The sequence below is a fragment of the Pogona vitticeps genome, chromosome 2 (genome assembly GCF_051106095.1).
Source record: "Pogona vitticeps strain Pit_001003342236 chromosome 2, PviZW2.1, whole genome shotgun sequence".
Classification (NCBI taxonomy): domain Eukaryota; kingdom Metazoa; phylum Chordata; class Lepidosauria; order Squamata; family Agamidae; genus Pogona; species Pogona vitticeps.
Window position 1 is genome coordinate 128192199 of NC_135784.1, and position 24848 is coordinate 128217046.

Consider the following 24848-nt stretch of genomic DNA (forward strand, 5'->3'; position numbering starts at 1 on the left):
ACCCTGAACTTTTATCTCTGTGTAGCTGTGTCACTGTAGAACTCCCTCTTAATACTGTATTTACCTCTCCACAAAATGAGTGAAGCAGAGGATCTGCCCACCCACACAGAGGTAATGCCTTGGGGCCATTTCCATTGGTGGAAGCAACTCCTTGCCATGAAATGGTAGTGTGGGATTTGACTAACAAAAGCCCCGTTCGGTCATGCTTTAAAGCATATGGAACTGACAGGCCTTGAGCATACTAGCCTTTTCCCCTTCCACCATTACTTTAGTTGCAGAACTGCAATGGTCCTCTTGATGTGAGTCAGCCCCAGCCCCCAGGATTCTGCACCCCATGGCTAGCTTGGTATGGTAGTCTCTCCTGCGCCTTTGGACAGTGGCATTTCCAGCATTGAAGAGACAATAAATGGGGTGGAGGTAGTGGATTTTTCCTCACACTCCTTTCTTCCCTGTCCTCCTGATATCTGGTTGAGGCTGGAGTGTGGGCTGACAATCTTTTAATAGACCAGACAGGGTGGTATTGCTGTGACCCCACCCACCCCCTAGCTTGGCATTTGATATGCTGCCTGTCCTTCCACTCTTGCAGCTGAGTTGGAAGACAGAGGAGGGGAAGAAAGGAGCCAATCTCCACTCTTTGCACATATGCGAATGCATTCATTGTGCCGGTCAGGAGTAGCCAATTAGGAGAGACAGGTAGCTGTATTTTATATCACCCTGAAACAATGAGGGTATGGATACAATCTGTAAAAGCTCCCCAGAGTTCTCTTTAGTTTTCTGGTTCCATTTTTGTTCTTCTTAGTAGGTACAAAGGATGGAGCTACTTCCTGAACTCAGGAAAAGCATCAGTGAAAACTGAGTGACAAACACAGCTGTATTGCAAAATTACAGAATTATATTATTGTATAGTTATATAATGGCCTCATGTTGGGAAAATGTGAAGGCAAGAGGAGAAGGGGACGACATAGGATGAGATGGCTGGACAGTGTCACTGAAGCTACCAACATGAATTTGGTACAAACTCCGGGAGGCAGTGGAAGACAGGAGGGCCTGGCGTGCTCTGGTCCATGCGGTCACGAAGAGCCGGACATGACTTAACAACTAAACAACAGCAACATAATGGCATTATTATATGGTGCTGGCTAGATAGCTCACTGAGTTAGGGATGGCTGGGAGTTTGATTCCCTGCTGTGCTTCCTGGGAGCACAGCCAACCTGTGTGGCCTTGGGCAAGCTGCACAGCCCCGGGGTGCCCCTGGAAGCAAGAAATATACCTAGAAAACCCTGGAAAGGGTTGCCTTCAGTCAGAACTGACTTGGCAGCCTGTGGTAGTGGTGGTGGTGATGTGGCTTTATTTTTATTTATTTATTTTTTTAATTACAGGAGAAAAGTAATTGGGATCCCTTGAATGCCAGAGTCATTGGGGCACACAGCACTCAGGTAAAGCTGTCAAAATCCATTCCTTTTTAAACAGCAGTGCTTAATCGCGTGCAGGCTCCCCACCCACCCTCCAGCAGGGACAGGAAGGACTGGAAAAGGCTTAAGCCTGAAAGTCCAGTCAGCCATGGCCAGCCGATCTTAAGCCAGATAGACCCGTGGACTGATTGGGTTAGGATGGATCCTGCAGTGTTCGTCCTGCAATGCAGTGGGATGGGAAGACCTATATAACAAAAACAGAAACAAAAGTGTTGTGTGGTGCCTTAAAGACTAACTAACAAGTGTATTTTGATACAAGCTTTGGTCTCTTTCAATCCACTACCTCAGATGCCTGGTGTGGAATTGTTCAAGATAGTCTTCTATATCGGGGTGCATTGTCTGGTTAGGAACTTAATGAAAACAGCTCGTTATTAATTCTGACCTCACCTCAGAATTAGAAGTAGATTGAAGGAACTGGGGCAGGGAGAGACTTTCTAATTTAACATCTTTGTATGTATTTCAAAGTCAGACTGTGCTAACCTAGATGGTTAAGTGCTCTAGCTCTGTCCGGGAACTGATGTAATTTGCACTCCCAGAGGTTCATTACTGGTGCTAATAAAGGTTCTGTCAGTTTGAAATGGCACCTTCTGTATCCATCTCTACTGGGTCAATACATCCTCCACAATGTATACTTGTATATAAACCTGTGCCTCAGTATTTCATTCCACATATATGAGGAAGTAGATTATAATCTACAAAGGTTTAGTCTGTAAGGCACCACAATACTTTTTACTTCAATTTTTGTGGCAAGTGCTGCAGCACACTAACACGCTACCTCTTTGAAAAATGCTAAGCATAGTATGAAGAAAAGCATAGTTTTATGGAATTGGACCAGTTTCTTGGTGCAACCTTGCCTTGGCATTTTATCAGAGGAGGTTGCAATATGTATATAAAGCAAAATAAAAGTATCCTTACGGAAAGCCCAAACTCATGTCATTAGAGTTACATAACCATTCTTAACAGTTATACTAATGGCATTGCCATTCATTGGGGAATATTAAGCCCTAAGTACAAACATTCAAGCCGAGAATACTTAATGCTTCCACTTGAGCCTACCAAGATTTCATCTTAAGGCACTGCCATTAAGCATCCCTCCTGCTATGCAATTTAAGCAAGTTTCCAGAATGCTTTCCAGCTCCTGTTGTGTCCAAAGGGGCTAATTTTTATATAAGTTTCCAGAAGTTTAAACAAGGTTATATATGCTCCATAGAAATGTATGGTGCAGGAAATAGCTGATTTTCAACACCTAAAATTAAAAATCTTTCAGGGTACTCTTTTTTTCCAGGAGTCTGAAGGAAACATCCTACTGTTTCACTCCAAAGGGTTAGTTGTAGGGGAGGGGAACTGTTGAAAACTGAGGGGTCCCCTTGTGGGGTACAGGCTTGACCAGTTGCATTAAAGTGCAAGCAGGAGGAGCTTTTCCAATATTTTTTTGACAGAGCCTTTCATTTTTTGCTACAGTTGAACTGTGATTGACCAATGGAAGCAATGTGCTAGCCCAGAAGGGCAGGGGTAAGGACAGTTCCTATTGGGTCTTCTCCATCATAGAGGCTCAAAACACTTCCCACTGTTGGAATCCTAAACTATCTGGAGAAATCTCTGACTTGAAACAGCAGCCGTAGCTGTTATAATGGATGCTTATGACAGTCAAATTATACATTACTGGCAACACAATGGGAGAAGCTGAAATCATGTTAGTGGTCCCAATACGTTATTCTGTCAGTTCCTAGGCCGTAAGACTTGCAAATGAAACCACAATAAAGAAAAGTAATTTGCAAACTATGGAAAGTGCAGAAGCCCATACTCTGACACTTAATCAACTTTCAGTACATCAGTTATTTCTTCTTTTAATGATCCCCTTTCTATATTGTGTAATTCTGAATCTTCAGAAAAGAAGACAGAAAGATTCAGAGCAGCAGGAAAATTACAGATGTGAACTCAGATTTATAAATGCACACTTGGAAACAATTCCAACAAGTTTAACAGACATATTTGTACAATACTTTTCACCACAGTGGGGAAGGGTGCCACCAGAGGATCATTGCTCCCTTGCTCAGTCTGATAACCATGTGCTAATATCCGGTAGGCAACTTGCAGGCCCCTTCCTCTTCCTTTTTGTGCTTCTCTGTCTCTGTAGTGGATTTTGGACAGGGCAGGCTTGCAAACAAAGGCTATCTTTAAATAGACAAACAATCCATGGTAGTCCTTTCAATATAGGATGGATTCCTGTACAGTAACACCTATGAGCACTCTAGACCTTGGGCAAGCTAGCTTTATGGGAGTGGGCTTCCTCAAGAATCTGCTTTGTGTGGGGAAAGATAAAAAAGAAAAGCAAGAAGGAGGGTGCTCTCCAGTCTTTTTTTGATATACCTATACTAGAGAAAAATAAGTAGTACTCCCACCCACCCTTGCCACCCTGACCCAAGTAAGATGAATCTGCAAGAAAATGTGAGCTAAACATTTTAGCTCACATTCCATGGGACTGGAATGGAAGCATATTTCTTGATCACTGTTTATCTGTGTGCTGCCATCCCTCTGTAAATTCTGATCAAACCCATGTATGGATTTTGCATATTCTTCAGGCTAACTAGGGTGTATGTGTCCTCTGCATTTCCCCAAAAAGGAGATGACAGCTGTTTCAACCATTGTAGGTGCTCCCTGTTTCTAAGCTGTGCATTGCACACATGAAGCTAGCTGATCTGAAGAGGGCCCTACAGACAGATTAGGGTCCTATTGGCTAGCACTCGTGACATCATGAATAAGAGATAATACAATCCTTCCTTCCCAGCCCGAGAATATCTTTGCAGTCCTTTTTAAAAATTCTAAGTGTTTTGTTTTGGACCATAAAGGAAGTGTGAATGTCTTTTTTAAAAAAGAAGAAATGAGCTCTGCTCCAGTCTTCTTGGACGCCAAGATGCATGTATCAAGTGGAGTCTCAAACGGTGCCAGGTTTCTCTGTTTTATATAAATAAGAGCACCGTCCAAAGCATGCAACTGACAATCTGAATAGTACGGATGTTTTCTGGCCCAAACAGCTTTTGTTGGCTTACATCTTTTCCACTCATGCAAATCCCTTCGTTCCTTTAACACCTGGTTGTGCTGCAAAATCTAAGTGCAACAGCAAGCAGGCAGGACAGGATGAAAAGAGAGAGGTGCTTTGATTCGAAAGCAATGACCTAACTAGGGATTCAGTTTGGCCTGCTGGTATTAACAGTCTGCCCAGGTGCTGTCGAAGCTCCTGCCTCATGACTCTCATGACAGTCAATGGAATAAGAGAAACCACAGCAACAACAAACAAGTAAAGAGTGGAATTTATTATCTTCACATCAAGTCATTTTTTGCATTCCTGATAAAGAAAACATGGCAGCCGACTCTCACCAAGTAGACCACTGTTCTCAATATGAGCTCTCGACCCTTTTCCATGTTACCGGGTGAACGATTTGGCACATTCTGCCAGCCACTTTGCATGCATACTTTTCATTCCAGCAGTGAGACTCAATAGGACTGGCAGATGCTACTAATATGGATGGCAGCCTTGAAAACCCTAATCTAATAAGATACAGAGTATGTAGAGTATGAACTGAGGAGTGCCAATGAATGAGGCTACAACTCATTAAGATGGCTGCTGTGAGCTTTACTCTGTGTTAACTGCCTGTTTGCTAATTGCCAAGAGAAGCTTTGGCAAATCTGCATCCAGATTAGGAAGCACTCCAGGTATTTCCAGATTAGGAAGCACTGCAGTACCTAGTTACTTCAGGAACTGAGAGGCACGTCCTTGAGAACTTAAGAATTGTTGTAATAAACTAGAAGAGAATGTGATGCATATGGCAAATGTAGATTTGGTCCATCTTCTATTATTAAAACCCACAGGGAGGGAAGAACTATGACTTCCAGAATCCACCAGCTGGTATGGCTCATAGCAAGTGTGGTACAAAATAATTGCTTCTTGGCCTTTTCACTAAAATCAAGTGTAGTAACTTCAAATTTTGCAGACTCTGATTAAACCCAGAGCACATGATTGAGCGTTCTGTTTTATATGATGCTGCTAATAGCTAGGAGTCTATCTGATCCTCTGTTACCTGATCCTTCTAAGTAGAAATTCCAGGGATTGAGGCTGAAACCCTTCACTCACAAAGCTTGCATGTTGAGCTATCTTTTCTTCTTCATAGTATGTACATCTAAAGAGCAAGGTGAGTGGTATTTATTGTGCTTGCAGTATACCTGATCTTCTCTCTTGGCAAAGTTTTCAAGACTGTGATCAACAGTCTGGCCTCTATCCAGTGCAGTTGCCTCATCCTTTTGAACGTATCTAAGAAAAGCAAGGAAGATCAGTGTAAAAAAATTGAGGAGAATCCTCCTGAAGACATGAAATTGCTGTTCAATTCCGAGGTGCAATCTTGATCCATCTCTGATTCTGGAATGAGCTGACCTCCAGTTCAAAAAGAATAACATAAAATAGATGAATCATGAAATGGACTTACAGATGTTGAGGGCAGTAGCTATTGAAAACAATAAAAATGAGTTTGTGTTTCTGTGTTGCTTTCTACTGGCTTTTGATATTTTCCTTTTAACAATTTTAGTTTCAGATTAGACTTTAAATTATGTGTCAATTATGCTTTATAGCTCTCTCTCTTGCTCTCTCTCTCTCTCTCTCTCTCTCTCTCTCTCTCTCACTCACTCACTCACTCACTTTTGAGTAACAAGTTATCTCATATTCCTCTTAGTGGTTAATTGTTTGTTCTAAACTGAATTGTTAAAGAGGAGATGTAGGAAAAAAGTTGGATTCAGCTGGGCTTTTTAAAAAAATCTCCTTACCAGATGTTTGAATTCTGATGGTTGTTACCTATCAACTTGCCTAAGATTTATGTTGTATTCATGTGTGTGGCATCTAAAACAGCAGGTGGATATCAAAGCAATATGACATAATGTGTCTGAAACTAAAAGTTTGCTTTTTTTCAGTAAAACTCTTGGTACCACAAGGAGGGCATCTTGCTAAATCATTTATGCTATGGGTATCACTGTCCACAAAATAAATATCTCTCTATACATGGGTTTAGGCCTTGGATAATATTTCAAGTTATCTTTTAAAAATCCATTTGAGGGGGAAATCCAACACACATAACAGCAATTGTTTTGCGTTTTCCTACCTCCTGTTGGCTCCTCTACAATCATGCAATTGGCCATCCTCCCAATTTTGCAACAGTGCAAGATCAGGTGAATGATGGCGAACCTGCAGACTAGGGGTTGCTTATGTGATCATGCTTATACAGTTACCTGTACATGGGGAGCTAGGATCCTGATTAGAGATGGGGGTATTTGTATTCGTATACGAATACAAATATCCCCCCCACATGTGGAAATAATGAGGATTCAGCCCCATGGACCCGGACTGTCCACTCACCATTCCGCCACTGACGCAACCTAGACAGAGTTTTCCTATTGCGCCATTGTTTGCAATGGATTAGCACTCCTGGCAGGAAGCGGGATGACAAGCCTCTCTGCCAGGTCGCAGAGTGGCTAATCCATTGCGGACAACAGCGCAATTGGAAGGTTCCATTGAGCTTGCGTCCGCAGTGGAATGGTGAGTGGACATTCCTAGTTATTTCCACCTGTGGAAATACAAATACTATCTCTAATCCTGATCTCTTCTAACAGATGTTAAGGACAAGAAAACAGAAACAGAAAACGGAATCACAATATAGTTCTCATAGGATCCAGACAATGGAATTGCAGAGCAATACATTTCTGTAAGGTTCTCTAGCAGGTCACATGACTATTTATGTAGCTATGGCTGATGAGGGCCCATTTTGTGGTATCCCTGAAAGTAGCACTATTCAGACTGTATGGCCTTCAACCAGAAACAGTCCTTGAAAACCTTTGCTGACAATACAGGGAAGAAAGCATTTTGCTATCTAGGAAAAGCCACTGAAAAGGCCCTCCCTTGTGTCCATATCAGATGTGCCTGTGAGAGTACCTGGACCAAGAGATGGGTCTCCTTAGAAGAAATGGAGAAAAGGAACATCTTCCTGACAATGAAGTCTCCTTGGGCTTTGTACAGGCTCAGGCTGGCAATTGGGACCTTCAAGACAAGAAGGGGTGCAAAGTCTTTTCCTTTGGCTTGAGACCATGCACTGCTATCTTGCTATACTGTATATTCAGTATGAATATTTGTAAATATCTCCAAAGGCTCGAGAAGTTTCCTGTTCCATGGCTCTGGGTCTGTTCCTTATCTCTGAATCCATGGCTTAACTCGTGAGTCTTAGGTCTTCTCCGATAGCTGCTTGTGGCTTAGCTGTGAGACCATATCAATTTTTCCTCCGTTGAAAAGTGCTATTTCTCAGTATTAACCTGCTCCTCTTAAACATATGATGCGAAGCAAAATTTCCCACAGGACCTGTTTCCTGTGCAGAGGGAAGGAGAAACAGGACATTATAGCCCTGTTTTGGGGATCAGATTTGTGCTTTTTGACCTGCCTATGACAGGAACAGCATGGTTAAGCTTTACTAGTGACGCAGTAAAAAGGCTGAGTTGTGTGTTCCATGTAGCCCACTAGGCTAACCTGCTGCCTTTGGGTGAGGTGGAGAATACTGTCCTAGCACCAATCTTGAACATAAGATACAGCTGCCAATCCAGTCATCTTCTGTAAGTAGAACAAGATGTTCCTTTACCTCAGGCACCAAAACATCTTGAGCCTGCTCTGATCAAAGCTAGTTACTTGTCGGTGCCTAACCTAGAGGACATCTGCTTCCTTTGGGGGTGGGGGAACAGTGTCCAACAGCATTTTGGATAGAATTGTATAGAAGGCACAGTAGGAACACTGCAAAGATCTGGGAACATGTGGCCCCATATTTGAGAGATGAGCTCACCTCTGACTGTACATTTTCTAGGTCATTAAAAATGGGATCAGGTTTTAGACAAAGTCCTCAAAAATGTCTCCTGATGTCTGCTGGGGTCTGATCTCTCATATTTCTTGGTATCCCAAATGAAAACAGAGCAGTTTCAATCTGTTTGTTTTGTTAATGGTCACACCTGTTACTACCCAGCCTTTCCAGGGTTACAACCACCCCCTGCCACATACTTTTTAGAAGCCAAGGAGTTGCCAGGGGGAGAAAAATTAATTGAGCTAAATATTTGAAAAGAAAAGCGACAGAAATGTCTGGAAGACCTTGTAAGTAACATGTGGAAAAGCAGTTTTGAGAAACAAGTGGAGTCTGGTTACTGTTGTATACAACTAGGGAAGAAAACACAGCCCTCAAAAATGCATCAAGTTTGCAGGCAATCAAAATGGTACCAAAGCAGAGTGGAGTCTGAATATTCATATTTGATTCTATTGGCTTAAATTGGACACTTATTGTTTTACATAAAAGGGAGGCACATGTTTCAGACTCCAAACCCGACTTTCTGAACCCTGGTCTTCTGCCAAATGGAGTCCAAAGTGCAGAATTCTGCTCTAACTCAACACTACTTTTCACAAATCAGAAACAGATTAGTGGAAGTAAACTCTATTGATCCAGCTCAGCTCTTTCTGAACCCTACACTGAGTACATATGCTTTTCAGGACATCAAGATTTGCATTGTGAACAAACAAAAAATAAAAAATGAGAGACTGGAAAGATTAGTAAAAATCCAAAATTTTAGAGCCAACTTTGCTAAAAAAAAATTATTAAAAGGCAACTTTTCCAAGCTCCAGTCAAATGGAGTGCTGAGGGAAAACATGACTGACAAAAATCTAAGTCAACCTATTACTTTTTTTGGCCAATTACGTGCTTCGAGAAAGAACTGGAAAAGAGAACAGGATCCCTATTGTGGTTGCTTAACTCTTTTCTGTCTTTTAGCGGACACAAAATGGGGGAGAAGGCAGTTATGGTTTAATAGACTGTGGAATGGCTATTTCAAGGGGGGGAAAGGTGAAAAAAGAAAAAGCAGATGGCAGCCTCCTTCCTGGGAGCCATAAAATTTCATGGTATATTTTCTAAGCAAGGCTTGCTGTAATTTAAGCCCAGGGGCCAGTGTTCTCTGACATGGGGGTACAGGGCAGGACCAAAAGTGGAGTCCTAACAAAGGACGGGACACTTCACAGATGCAGATACCAGGGTGCAAGAGTGAGATGAGTCTAGTGTGCTGCCTTCAGAGCGAGAGTCGGATGAAGTCATACTTAATTTTTGCTTTTGTTTAAGGGTTTCAGATACTTTATCACTACACCAAAATGTAAATTCATCTTATAAAGATGCATACCAAATTTGTAAAAGCATGAACAGCTAGGGAGGTCTCAGAGAAATCCAGTGGATGTATTCCAGCAAGCATATCTTGAAGTTATAAAATGCTCCTATGTATAAATACCTCCTCCCAAGTCATATAGAGAAAAAAATAGCAAGGGTATAGCCTCCAAGATCTTTCAAGAACCTGCATGCACCACAAGAGCCTTCAGTGCATTATGAAATGGATCTGATAGTCATTTTCTGGGGAAGGAGAAGTCTTGAGTAGCATACTGGGAAAGAGCATGCTACTCTTAGAGTAGCTGCCCCTTAGAGAGTTGTTTCCAGTCAGAGTAGAAAATACTGGACTTGATGGACCAGTGGTATGACTCAACAGAAGACAGCTTCTTTACAAAAAAAAGGAGTTCCCTAATTGATACAGAACTGCCTATTGCTTGTTTCCAATGCACCTTTAATTTCCATCGCCAGAGAGCAGGTACTGGATCAGGAGATGAATCAGGTTCTCACAATATGTCAGAACTCACCATCAAATACAGTATAAATTACCGTGGCAATATCAGTGACATTGTCAGTATTTCATCTCATGTGCTCAGGACCAAGTGATTTCTTCTGAATACCAAGGAATGCGACCAGTTGCTCTTAGTTAATTGAAGAGACAGTAACTAGCAGTCAGTAACTAGAAACTAGCTCAGTGGGAACTAGAGCCTAGACTGCGAAATGTCCACCTCAAAATTCTAGCTGCTATGCCACACTGCCTCCCATTGAACAAGGAACCAAAAATACATCACAAAGATGGCAGTAAGACTCACAAGTAGCCATTCAGCATAAAGATCAGGCAAAGTGTTAACAATCTTACAGAGCAATCCTATATGTGTTTACTGAGCAGTAAGCTTGCTGAATTCAGTGGGAATGACTTGTGGGTAAGTGTGCATAGGGCTGCATCCTAAAGCTCATTTGGAAGTAGGTCCCATTGAACTCCATGGGGTTTACCATGAGCAGACATTCATTGCATCGCACTGTTAGTGAGCCTTTTGAAGATGAATGGAAAAAGGTAAGCAAAATATGCTGCTTTATACTGCCCCATAGTGCTTAAAGCGCTATCTGGGCAGTTCACAATTTAATTATGCTGGCTACACATGGCCCTCCCCTTGGAAGCTGGATACTCAGTTTATCAACCTTAGAAGGATAGAAAGCTGAGTCAACCTCAAACCACCCCCCTGAGCCCATCAGGCTCAAACTCAGGTTGTGAGCAGAGTCTTGGCTGTAGTATTGCAGTTTAACCACTGCTCTCCTTACAAACAAAGGGAATGACTCAGGTTGGGATCCTAAACAAATGTACAAGTGTGTAAACCATGTTAAACACAGACTGAGTAAACACACACATAGGCCTGTCCTCTAACAAACATATGCACGTCCTTCGAATAAACTATTTAATGGGATAATGTGAAAGACATAGGTAGGATTCTTTGCAAAATCAGACAGCCTGGTTTTAAGAGCATGTCTATAAATAAAACTATCTCCACTCCCAAACAGAGAAGCATGAGGAAGGAGACATTAGCAAAAAAAAAAAAAAAAAAAGTGAAAATAATTATTTTGTGTGTTTGAATGTAACTTCATTCAACTGAGCAGATCTCTGACCTAGCACATTATCTGAAAGCTGCATGTATGGGACATTGTATCTTGTTGCCATGGAGGCTAGCTGGTTCTGCGGTCAAGGACTGAAAGGAATTCCTGGGAGATGAACTTCGGCTGGAGTGTTCCATCGTGCATGTATTTTTGTTTGCAGAATAGCAGGAGTCAAATAGCAGCCGCATTAATGCAGCCATGGCCCATCTCTGAAAATTGCTAATAGTCAGCCAGATACAAAGGTGATGAGTAAAAAGGAAACAGTTCTGTTCATTATATTCAGTTAATTTGGTAATGAGCCAGGAAGACAACATGGGCTGTTTTCTTCCCATAGCTAACCCTCATGTGTTCCGTCAACTACTAGAGAGAGAAAACACTGTATGCATGAATGTACATTCACTGGCGCCTTTTTTTCCCTTCCTTTCTTTTTTGGCACTTCCTGTGATAAAGCCCCTCAGGTGAATTGCCATGTGAGGTGAACAGCCTTGAAATTCCGGTGCTGAAGTTTGTAAATCACTCACACCAATAACAAACACACAAGTTTATTCTCCTTCTCACAGAACGGAATTACTTAGTCTTACGTGAGGCTGCTCGGAATCCCCATGTTTACAGTGCTGTCTCCAAATTTTAGGCAGCCTGCAGCAGAGTTTGTCACTAATGAGCATTTCCCAGGCAAGGTTAAAGGAGGGTCAAGGCTTTAATTAAGAACACGGGCCCTTTGACGGTACTGTTTTGACAAACAAATAATATTTGCTGAAAGTCCAGGCAGATAATGGAGTGAAATAATAGTCACAGTGTCTGTCTAAAATGAGGTCTGGTCAGTGGGAAGACAGCCACCGTTGCCTCTGTAGAGTTCTCCCGTCTTGCCTTTTTGGATTTAGTTGGTAAACGTTACTTGCTTTCCAACTGAGAAGACTTGCATTGCAACAAAAAAACGCAAATAAGTGGCTTTGTTAAACATTCAGTGGTTTATGTTTGTCTCACTAAATGTGCACAATTTCTCAGCTAGTAGACATTGCTGAGGTGGTGTAAACCAGAGATGGGGCACCCTAATATTCCAAGACGCAGTTTCACAGTCTTGGGTAGCTAAAGAAAAATGATACCAAGAAAGTTTGTCTCAATCACATGGACCATCAGGCAGTGGTAGTTTTAGATTGAATGGGGCAGGGGCCTCTCCTCCAAATTTCAGCAGGGTGGTGCCTCCCTGCTCTAGTCATGAATTGCCTATGTCATCCACCTCTCCCCACAGTTGCCGTTTTATACTCCCCATCCCCAAGATCAGATTTATCCACTAAATACGAACCTTAAGGGGTGGGTGAACTTACTGTGCAATCTCAAACTTTTCCATGTGCTGTTGTTATCACTGCTTTATTGCAGGGCTTGTTCTGACATGCTGAAACCATCCCTAAGTGAACTTGTTCTAGATGGAGTTGCATTGTTTCTAAAGGCAGTAGCATTTCATCACAACCCTAACACCACATCCCTATCAGTTACAAATAAATAGTTATAATAATGACTGGATTCTGACTGATGGTGACTCTCACAGGATATAGGTTTAAAATACTCAGAAAATATTTACCAGTCCTTTATTTTGGTTGTGTTCTGGGGACCATGTAGAGTTCCCAAGGCCATGTAGCTAACACAGCACATAAGCCCACCAGCCACGCATGGAAGGCACAGTGGGAATTCGAACTCCCAGCCCCTAGCTCCACAACCAGATGCTCCAGCCTCTTCTCAGTTCCTTTCCAAGTAACAGAAATACAACTATAGTACCTTATTATTGTAACTTAACGGATAATAATTAACAGCAATGGGGTTACAATTATGGGGGTGTAGCCTCATCAAATGGTGGAGGAGAAAGATCACTTAGTTTAAATGCTGGCTGGTGCTGTGCTTTGTGCTGCTGCCTTCTGCTTTTCTGTGGGTTTTGTGGAGATGAACATATACAGAGGGGAAGAGTGTGGCCTGTAGATTACAGGTTATGCATTAGGTTGTGTAACATTGCAGGACCCATCAGGAATAAAAAAAGCACCATTGTGATCACAAAGTTACTGAATAACCATATGCTTCCAGAGAAGCAGCACCTAGCAATTTAAAAACATGTTATCCTTTCATCTGATTTGTATTCAAGTCAGGATGCTGAGTTGCCTCTCTCTTCTCTGTTTTCCCAACAGTTTCATCATTTCTCCTGTTCGTCAGACAAAGCCAAGGTTCACTGGAGGATGTTCATCACAACTTCCCATGTCTTTGGTCCTCCTGTACTATCTTGACCTTCTCTGTGTTCTGACTCCTTCCTGTCTTGAGTATCTCATTCCAGCAGATCACCCAATGAGGTTACAATTAGTCATCATATCCCCTTTGATAAAGATACATGCATTTGCACACATATACAAAACATGCAGAGAGACAGGGTAGACGGGAACAGTAATTTCCAAGTGTCATGATATCAGCATGGTGTTGTCATGCTCTTGACATTCTGGCGGTAATCTAGAGATAACTGAGATCAGCAGAAGATTCTACGTGCATTCATCACCAGTGGTCATAGCTGCCCTCTCCATTCCTTACAAAAACATTTAACGGTGATCACTTTTTAACCATGAAGGAGGAGTCCACAAAGTTCACAGTTTTATTATATATTCTATATATAATATAGTTTTATTATTTTATTATATATTCACAATTTTATTATATATTATATATTCTTTGACAGTTATTGCATGAAAGTGAAAAAGATGTGAACTCAGTTTGATGCCCACACCTCTAAAACACACACACACACACACACACACACACACACACACAGAGAGAGAGAGAGAGAGAGAGAGAGAGAGAGAGAGAGAGAGAGAGAGAGAGAGAGAGAGCATAAGGATCTCTCTCAAATTGTTAGTCACAATTGGAGAAGAGCTACCGAGTGAATGGAATTTGTTAAGTCAACTGTTATTGAAATCCCTCCTGTTCTAGCACACATGCGATTCTGGATACTTCATGTTGGCTTCCAGGACCACTGGTGTCTTTATGTGAAAGGAAGGACAGATTTTTGGTTAACCATCTGTTTCTCATTGGACTAATGTGCCATGGTTTTAAAGGTACATATTAAAAATATCAGCAATATTTATAAATCTGAATGAAATCGCTCAAGATTTCATAACTTCAAACTAACATTTTGCCTAATAATGTCACAGCAATTTCTTTAGACTTACCTAGAGAAGAACAGACAACAAGGATCTCTCTTGCTTTGGTGGAATGGCTCCATTTGTGAAAGATGCCTCTCTGATTTGCAGTGGTCTCTCTCTCCACCTTGCGCTATAGCTCACTGCATTCAGCAAAATTCCCTGTTCTTTTGTGCAGTATTTCCAGAGGTAGGAAATATTACTTTGGGGGAAGGAAAAATTCTAGCCATCACGGCCTTTTTTTGTAGTCCGAAATTTTTACTCTTTCATGTCTCTGGCATATTCAAATGGCTAGAGAAATCTGTTCTTCTGGCCAAATTACAGGCATCAAAATCTGGTTCTCACCTCATATCTCCTGTGCAGTAATTTTCTTTCCCGAGAAGGAGAAATATATGCAGGTGGGCACTCATAAACAAATAGAATTAGAATGGACACCTAAAATTCATTTATGTACCTGGGCTAATACAACTGGGAACACAAACTGTTCTTTACATTCTGAATGACATCAGGTTCTATGGAATTTTTAATAATCTCCATAATTCCTACAAGAACGCAACCCGTTTAATCTCCCAAACTATTATTTTTCCTGCAGTAGACTTTCCATTCATTTTATGATCTTGTCAACTAATCTTCATCGCCTACCACCCAACGCTCGTAGGTTTTCTTTATCGGCAGGTCTGAGAATGAGCTCCCATGATCAAGAGTAAGCATTGGCCACCATCCCCAGTACGGTCTCTCCGATCAGGTGCCTGTGACAGAAAGGGAAGCAGGAGGTGAAAGAGTAATGGGCACGTATTATATTCTGCTCATCGCTCTCTCTCTCTCTCTCTCTCTCTCTCTCTCTCTCTCTCTCTCTGTGTGTGTGTGTGTGTGTGTGTGTGTGTGTGTGTGTGTGTGTGTGTGTGTGTGTGTGTGTCCAAGCCATTAGGATGTAAATGTAGGCTGAATGTCTGTGGACCAAGGACAAACTAATCTCCAAGCTGCAGGAGATCAAAAAAGCTTGTGGGATTTTGATCAGACAGCTTTTAATTCTTAAAGAATTGTTTCTTCATATAATGTGCACCCCGTAGTGGTCAGTTTGGGTCCACATTAGAGTTGGGCATGAACCGAACTATGAACCAGCTTTGGCAAAATGAAACAAAGTGCCAAACTTTTTTCCTCTGTTTTCTGTGTAGTGGCCTGTTTGGCTCCACATATCACAGTGCATCCTTACAGCGTTGTGGGGACATTGCTGTGTGTGATTCTGACAGCCAGTCATGCCTTCTTCTATTGCACTATAAACTGGAAGAATTGTGAACAACATATTTCACCACTACCCTAGTTTTCTATTTTCCTTATGAATCCAAGAGACAACAACCTGAGCATGCTCAGCACTCCACAGACTGTATCTTTAGAAGGGTTACCCCTTGGTGTCCACCTTCCAATTCTTTGATCGTATGTTTGCAAACCTTGAGGTTTCAGAGAGCATTCTTCAACCACCCCCATGAGGCTTAGGGGCCATGTTTTGTCTCCAGCTCTGTTGGCATTTAGCACCTGAGTTTCCTATGAGGCCATGACGAATGTGCTGGCAGATCTTTATGGTGCCAGATGATTTCTTTTTTTCCTTTTTTTTTGAGCTAACTTATTTTTTTTCAGGAGAAATTGTGGAAGTAGAGAAAGCAGTGCGATGAATTTAGATCCACAAGACGATTGTGCTCTGTCTGGTTTAAGATGAAGACAGTAAAGTTCTGGCCTGCAGAGATCCCGCTACAGATAGTCCCTAGAACAAATTAGTGAAACATTCCGTTCTGCAGCTCTGTAATCTCACACCTCTAAATATCAGCAAAAACTCCGAGTGCTCGGTGGAAAAAAAAATGGTGTGAAGTCTCCTGGTGTTTAAGGAATTTCCCAATATGCATCAAATTAACTTTCTATATACAGGAAAGAGTGGTAGAAAACAGCTCCTTCTGAGACAGATGGATGGCTAAGTAACCAAGCAGCTGTTTTGCACATGAAATCAGATCAAGATTAACACCTACCTCTTGAATGGTTGCACCAGCACTGGGTGAGGTATTCTTCTTGAAAGGCAGGAATCATACTCAGGGCCTCTCTCTTCCTCCAGCCCCCTCTGCTTCAACTATGCCTTTAAGGAAGTAGTCGATAGAACAATCCTTTTGATGGACAGAAACAAAACCTTAACTGTCAATGCACAAGTAAATCCCAGGCATCTTCAGATCTTTCCCCAACTTGCTTCAGGCAGTAACTTTCTTTAAAACAGTTAATGGAGAATGTCATGCTTTGTTGAGTGTGATGCAGCTAGAATGCACTGACAAAAGAGAAGTCTTGCATGACCCCCACCCCGGACCGCCAATTCAACACCTGTCATCTCTAATCTGGAAGGCTAATTGAACCACAAACTTGTGATAGAAGTAAAAGTTTGACTTATTCAATTAAGGCAATTGCCTCATAAAAGATTGTTCTTACTTGAAAAAGAAAAACAAGTTGTTTGGTGTGTGTGTGTATTCAGAAGAGATTAGCCAGCCTTGTAAAAACAGGCTCCTCGACCCCCCCTTTCTCCTTGCCTTTTCTTCTCTGTTCAAGGTCTCACGCTTTTCTGAGATAAGCATGGAATGTTGGGACAAAGGCCCAATTTAGGGAAAGTGAATTGTTCTGCGCATGTCTAAAATGTGTTTTCACTAATCCAATGAATTGTTGCTAACTAACTTAATGACCTCAAAGGCCCACCCCTCTCGCCCTGAGGGGACAGCTATAAGACTGTACCAATTCCTTTGTTCTTTGAAGAAATCCTAATCAGCCACAATTAAGGTGAAATTGGTTTTTCTTCCCACCAACTGCAGTGGTGTTCCGTTTGTTTTGTTCTCATGTAAATAAAATGAACTTCAATAGAAAAGCCTTCGTGTCTCAGTCTTTTGTTTAAGGTAAATTGTTTGGCATAACAATTTGGGGGCTCGTCCGGGATCTCTAAACGCCCCGATTGGGGCTGGATTTTTATCCAGTTGAGGTCAGGCAGAACAGGCGGTGGTGAAGTGAATCGGAAGGCGCCCCTGCCTTCTTTTAAGGCAGCCGCTTCCTTGCCGACGCTTTGGCTGCTTGGCATCAAGAACTCGGAAAGAGGCACGAACGCGAGAGTTTTTTTTAAGCCGGCCGGCCAACGAATCAACAAACCAGCAGATCAACGGACCTGGTAAGTCGTAGTGAGAAACTCTGAAAGGGTTGGTTGTTGTTGTGTGAATGAAGAGTGAGTGACCTTGCGGTTCCCAGAGGTGGCCGTTGAAGTAGTCCGGGACCCTGGGCCAAGGTGTGCGACTGTTGTCTGTACCCTCCTTGTGTCTGCGTCAGAGAGACCCCTTACTCTCTGCGCAAATCCCCTTCCCTAGTGTTTTTGTCTCCCGCGGGATGGGGAACCAAACATCGAGGAATGAAAGAAAGCCTAGTGGGGACGGAAGCAAGAAAAACAAAAGGTCCGGTGGGGACCTCAGGAGGAATTTCGAGGGGGACGCCCCAACTCCAGGCCCTTCTAGGGGTGGTAATGAGTTAGGAATTCCTGGTAATAGCCCGTTGGCAAGGCTGTTACTTCATTGGGCTTCCGTGAAAGTGCAGGACTTTCAGACAGAGCAGGAGATGGTTAGAATGTGTACAGAAGTGTGGCCTCAGTTTAATATCACACCCAAATGGCCACAGTTTGGTTCCAACAACTTTGATGACATTAAACTAGTGGATGATTTTTATGTTTCTCACCCACCCCGATCAGTGTATGTAGACTCTTGGTTTTGGTATTTAATCAAATTTGGAGAAGAAATAAAACTGGCAGTAAGTAGAGACTTGATACATTCTAAGTTACAAGGTGAGGAAATGACAAAATTGGAGTTTGTAAATTGGACTGCTCCACCTCAGTAAAAGAAAAGAAGGGGGATGGCGAAAATAAAGACGGGACGCTGTCCGAGGGACCAGTGACCCGTTCTGAGGCACGGCAGATGAAAGAGCAGGGAGTTAGTGCCCAGTATCCACTCAGAGAAGTCTCAGAGATGCTTTAGGGATTATGATTTACAAGCCCACAGAGCTGCTGCACATTTGTAAGCAGCTGGCTGGAGTCACATAGGAGACTCTGGCAATTGCCGCTCGAACAGAACAGGCGGCCGGGGAATCCCTTCCAGAAGTAACCCCTGGAGATTGGGATTTTCAGGATGAAAATATCAGAGGGCGAAGTGCAGAAATGAAAGAGTTCTTGTTGAAAGGGTTGGAGGCAACAGTCTCTAAGACTGTTAGCATGAAATTGGCTTTTTGGTCAACCGAAAGGAAAAGAATATCAGTTGGATATCTGGAAAGGCTAAAACGCAATATGCGAAGGAACACTGGGCTGGACCCAGAAGATTCAGGAAATGAAAATATTCTGAGATTGGAATTTGTGTCAGGGTGTTACCCGGATATAAAGTCCAAGTTACAGAAAATGGATGACATGACAACCAAACCCATAGGACAGTTGCTAGCGAAAAGCTCAAAGGTGGTAGCAAGAAGAGAAAACAGGAGGAGTTTTTCTCTGCCCTACCCGCTCAGAAGAGAAGGGAATGAAGAAGCGGGGGGGGGGGGAGAGAAAGGAGGGGCAAGGGGCCCTGACTGTGTTCACTTTTAAGGTGGCTCAGGAAGTGCTTAGGTGAAGCTAGGCAAAGAGAGAGAGAGTATGTTGTAAAGAAGGCAAGGAAAGTTGTTGCAAGATCAGGTAAAGAGTTTTGAGGGGAAATGGGAAAGGAAAGGCTATAAAGGAGGGAAAAATAAGTGTGTATCAACAAGCGATGCAGCTAGAGGAGGAAGGAGATTCAGGAAAGGAGTCCTTAATAGTGCATGCCAGCTCGGACAGCAGAACTGTTTGCTCTAAGCTGAGCACTACAGTTAGCTGAAAGAAAAAAGGATTAAAAAGAGAAGAAGGAACGTAACTTTCTCAAAGTTCATGAAAAACACAGAGAATGTTATCCAAAAGTGTATATGAAATGGAATCCTCAGGAAGAGTCCTAAGAGAAATAGGAGCGAATGGAGAACAGGGAATGAGAAAAAGCTCTTTTGGCTTGTTAAACTTACTGGGGTATAAAGGGTTAAGAGTAGGCACAGAGTAGAAAAAAAAAAATCGCCTGGTGTTGAGGGAGGGAGATCCCGGCCAGCGTTAGGACTGTATAAACACATGCAGATCTGTAAAATTTGTAGTTAGAAAATGGGGAAAATCACACACACACACAAAAGACACTAGGGGAATTGTTGACTATGGAATCCCACAGAAAAACATGCAGGAAAATGACAGATGCAGTATGTGGATTGATTGGCAGAAGTACGTGTTTAAAAAGCCTGAATTGAAAAGGAATAAATAAAATGCAAGGGAAGAGAATTTGGAGACAGGAGAAAGAAATAGGTTAGTAGATAAGAGATAGCAAGCAGAATTGCTGGGAATGTTCAGATCCCCCTCCTTGCTTCTCCAGATGCACAAAGTGGGAGCTGGAGAGACAAGGGGGGTTGATTTCACACCAGGAATGGTTTGCCTGTTTTACATAGGCACTTTCTGTGGGAATTCCTTAGAAGTCACTTTTGCATTCAGGGGTCACTACCAGTTTTAAGAGATTAAAATGTGTGGTATTTTTATTGAGAGTGAATTATCTAGAAGCCACAGAGGATCTAATCATTGGCATGGATGCCTTGCAAACTATGGGTTATGGTTTAATTCCTATAACAAACAACTACATCGAGCCTAAACCCGGAAATCGTTAGGAGAAAATATATTCCAGTTTTAAGGTGAAGAATTTGAGAACAGGAGTAAATGCAACATAGGAAGCGATTGTCCTGCATTCTTCACACCAGCATAGGACTATCCTTGGCGGTGGATGATGGTCAGTAGGCTGCTACAGATCGAGGCTATTCTCCTTGAAAAAAAAAAAAAAAAACTCGATCTAATACTGAGGGTTTATCAGAAACTGTCAGGAAGGAACTGTGTAATGAACATGATGGTATTGCCCTGACTGGTCTACAGATAAAGTTTAGGGAAGACCTACGGGAAGAGGCAATAGGGGGAATATGGAACCTGTACACTGACGGTTCCTCTAGAGTAGTGAATGGGAAAAGAATAACGGGATATGCAGTGGTAGAGAGGATGGGGGGGGGGTTCGAAGTTGAATCTGGACCCCTTCCCCCGTCCATGTCAGCTTAGACAGCAGAATTATATGCCCTAAAAGAGCTTTAGACATAAGCACAGGAAAATCTGTAAATATCTGGACAGACTCTAAGTATGCATGTGGAGTAGTCCACGTTTTTGGAAAAATTTGGAGTGAAAGAGGACTACTTACATCCCAGGGAAAGAATCTGGCCCACCATCAGTTGATACTGGACACCCTGGAAGCGTTGAGCCTCCCGTCCGAGGTAGCTATTATCCACATTCCAGGGCACCAGAAGGGAAACTCCCCGGAGGTAGTAGGAAACCGGCTGGCTGACGAGGTAGCAAGAAAGGTGGCAGGAAAAGAATTGAATCCCGCCCTCTTAGCAGCCCTTATTCCTACCAGTAAAGAGATCACTGCCCCTTTGGTGTATTCACAAAGGAGCTTGAATTGACAGAGGAGCAGGGAGCTACAATGGTGAATGGCACGCTAAAGTTGAGAGATGGAAGACAATGGCTGCCCGAGGGGGTGGTCAGGGAAGTCCTCAAGGCATTGCACGAGGGAGGACACTGGGGAGTTAAGGCTCTGGTCTCAGCCTTTCTGCAAAAATATACAGGGAAGAAAAGTGTGGTCACACGCCAACACCATTTTAGCCCACTGCATTCCTTGCCAGAGAGTAAATAAGAATAACCTGAGAAAAACAGAAATGGGAGGACGACCTCTGGCCATCCACCCCTTTGAACATTTGCAATGTGATTTTATTGATATGCCAAAGTCAGGACTTTGGAATCAGTGTTTGATAATAACTGATCAGCTCACTGGCTGGGTAGAAGCATACCCTACGGCTCGGGCAACGGCAGGGACAGTTTGTAAAATCTTATTGGAACAAATTATTTGTAGATATGGGTTAATCCAATCAATGGTTAGCAACAGGGGTAAAAACTGAAAGGATGAACCAGACTTTGAAAGAGCAAATTAATAGTTGATGCAACAAGCGCAGTTGCCCTGACCGAAGGGTTTGCCCCTAGCAGCTGCATAGCATTACAGGACTCTCGCCCTTTGAAGCCTGTGCAGAATGGAAATTTGGGATGTTAATGCACAGAGATACACAGAGAGTGAGCCTTAATTTAGATTTGTTCAAGGATGCCTTTATAAGAAAGTATTTGCTGGCCCTATTCTCTATTCTCTCCGATAACAGGGAGCGAGGCATCTCAGTGCAACAGACGCCATTGGAGGTAGCAGTGCATTCCTTCCACCCCGGGGATTGGGCTTATATCAAGGCATGGGAGAATGAACCGCTCGCCCCAAGATGGCTTGGTCTGTTCCAGATACTGTTGACAACAGAGACTGTCATCCAAACTGAGGAAGCTGGTTGGACTCACTATACCAGAGCCAAGCGCGCAGTCGACCCTGAGGGACGGTGAAAAGTTGTGCCTGTGTCCAAGGACGGACTAAAAGACTATTTTTAAATGACATATGTAATGTCCATTAGTCGGTTAGCGCATAAATATTGTCCTTTCTTTAGTGTGTATATAGAAGTAAGAAAAGTTAATAATCTGGTCCAAACTTGGCAGGTACATTTGAGAATAGACAGGAGTCTTAGGGGACTCTATTTCTTAAAAAGATATTCAATTGGTGATCAAGTAGTGTTGGAGGACGAGGGGACCATTGATTGGGAGGAGGAAAGGAAAATCTTTAAAGATCAAGAACCTTATGAAAGTACTGACACTGATAGTTGCTCTGAAGAAGAAGGGTTTTGAATGAGGATTGTCGGATTTCATTGTCCTGCCCAGGTTACCACTATTTGGGTAATTGCTGTCAGAGTAATGTCTATAACTCCCTATATAACAGGTAGAATTTGTCCCTGGTTTTCCTGTTCAATTAGTCGAACACCAAAAGGGGAGGTGGAAGAGTGGAAGGTACAGATACAAACCACTTCCTATTGGGACACTGAATACAAAGGGTTGGCCTGTGGTAACCAATTGATGGTACGCAAAGAGGTACGAGGTAAGGGCCGTGGAACTTTGTATACCAGCACTGAGTTGGCTTCAAGTCTAGAGTTCTGGCATAACCGAGATTGCAAGCAGTGCCCCCTCATTAAAATCAGAGATAGCAACATCAGCCCTGGATCAGAGTCAGACTCCGACTAGGTCATTTCCCCAGGAAAGTGATCTTTCTACTCTCATACTTTCACCTCCCGACAGTTTACTCGGAGTATCAGGTAATATCTGAAACTTAAAGACCCCCTGATAGGATTGGATCCTTTTGAGCCTTACTGTTATTTGTATTGCCATTTTTGCCCTCACCATTGGAGTGCCAGAATAACTAAATTTGACGAAAACCCGGCTTTGAGGTGGTATGTGCTTAAGGTGAGATATCCTGAAGGGTTGTGGACTGAAGCTTGTAGGCTGTAAAAACGCCAATTGCAAGCTGTCTGTGGAGAATTCAATCTGATAGCTCGGCGCAGGCAAAGACCAATTCCCAAGGGATGGCTCCGTTACGCATCTTCGGTGCACCACGAAACGTGTTAGAAGTGCAAGAACGCAAGCCCCTGGTCAGTGCCCAGTCTAGATTCAGAGGACGAGGAATGGAATTCCCACTACAAGCGGAGGTAAAGCCCACCCCTCTAATGTCTTGGAGAAATATCAGGCAATTGTTTATTGGCAGACCACGGGTTGATGGCAAAATAATGATAGTGTGAGGGCTCTTCTTGAGCCTTGTGCTACAAGCTACAGGATCCACCTGCCCCTGTGTAATAACAACAAGGCAGGGAAGCAGGGAACAGCAGACCTTAACCTATAAGTCCATCTTCAATTGTGTTGATAATATTACCTCCTGTGCATTTGACAAGGTAGAGTACAAAATTTGTCAGGACTCCCTTGGAACTCAAACTTGTTATGACCCTAGAGAAAACCCCGAGAGAATTTGGATTGAATTCCGTGTTACAGTAATTAGTAATGGAGGCTGGACTAGAATTAAATGTGGTGGAATAGGCTGGGTTCAGCACCACATGGTATGGAGAATAGCAGCAAGTGTAGTTTAGAAACTCACCTGTTTGTTTCTGTATGAAACTGTGTGAAGTTAGCCACCTGATCTACCACGCCCTGCAAGCCTCAGGAAGGTGCCTGTAAAGTTCGATTGTACCTGGGGCTCCTATGAAAATTGTCCAAGTGAAAGACACCTTTGGTCGGTCTGGGGGAGGGGGGAAGTTTTCATAATTGTGAATAAGTCAAAGGAAATTATAAAAAGAAAAACGGGGGAATAATTGATAGAAGTAAAAGTTTGACTTATTCAATTAAGGCAATTGCCTCATAAAAGATTGTTCTTACTTGAAAAAGAAAAACAAGTTGTTTGGTGTGTGTGTGTATTCAGAAGAGATTAGCCAGCCTTGTAAAAACAGGCTCCTCGACCCCCCTTTCTCCTTGCCTTTTCTTCTCTGTTCAAGGTCTCACGCTTTTCTGAGATAAGCATGGAATGTTGGGACAAAGGCCCAATTTAGGGAAAGTGAATTGTTCTGCGCATGTCTAAAATGTGTTTTCACTAATCCAATGAATTGTTGCTAACTAACTTAATGACCTCAAAGGCCCACCCCTCTCGCCCTGAGGGGACAGCTATAAGACTGTACCAATTCCTTTGTTCTTTGAAGAAATCCTAATCAGCCACAATTAAGGTGAAATTGGTTTTTCTTCCCACCAACTGCAGTGGTGTTCCGTTTGTTTTGTTCTCATGTAAATAAAATGAACTTCAATAGAAAAGCCTTCGTGTCTCAGTCTTTTGTTTAAGGTAAATTGTTTGGCATAACACTTGGAAGGGTCTCCAAAGGCCATCTAGTTCAGCTACGTATATGCTGATGATGGAAGTCCTCTGTCACAATTTGCCAGAGAAGTGCCAAGCCAGCCTCTACTTACCTGATGAAGCAGGCTGCTAAAATGTCAATGAGCTTGTACCATCAATGAGTTCTCAATGTTTAACTGAAATCCTTTCTTCTGCAATTTGAAATCATTTGTTTGGGTTATATATATATATATATATATATATATATATATATATATATATATATATATATATATATATATATAGTCCATTGTCTCTGTGATGGCCATTGAGATATTTCAAGGTGACTATCATATTGCCTCTTTACTGTCTCTTCACCCTTCTAAATAGAGTCACTTCCTTCAACCTTTCCACACTGGATGTGGTAGCCAGGCTCCTCTCCATTTTCACTGTTCTCCC

At 42.5% G+C, this 24848-nt stretch overlaps 2 long non-coding RNA genes across 2 annotated transcripts in view; one reads left to right on the forward strand and one right to left on the reverse strand.

Annotated features, from left to right (window-relative positions):
• Nucleotides 1–2052: 2052 nt before the first annotated feature.
• The window catches only part of LOC140704150 (uncharacterized), a 68332-nt gene continuing 45536 nt past the window's right edge, over nucleotides 2053–24848 (reverse strand). Inside the window, exons 2-3 of the long non-coding RNA XR_012083276.2 lie at nucleotides 16503–16634; nucleotides 2053–15298 (exon numbers count right to left, since the gene is read on the reverse strand). This is a non-coding gene — a long non-coding RNA (uncharacterized LOC140704150). The remainder of the gene's footprint in view (nucleotides 15299–16502; nucleotides 16635–24848) is intronic.
• Nucleotides 16880–24370, forward strand: LOC140702215 (uncharacterized). Its single transcript, XR_012081302.2, has 2 exons — nucleotides 16880–17668; nucleotides 21814–24370. It is a non-coding gene; the product is annotated as an uncharacterized LOC140702215 (long non-coding RNA).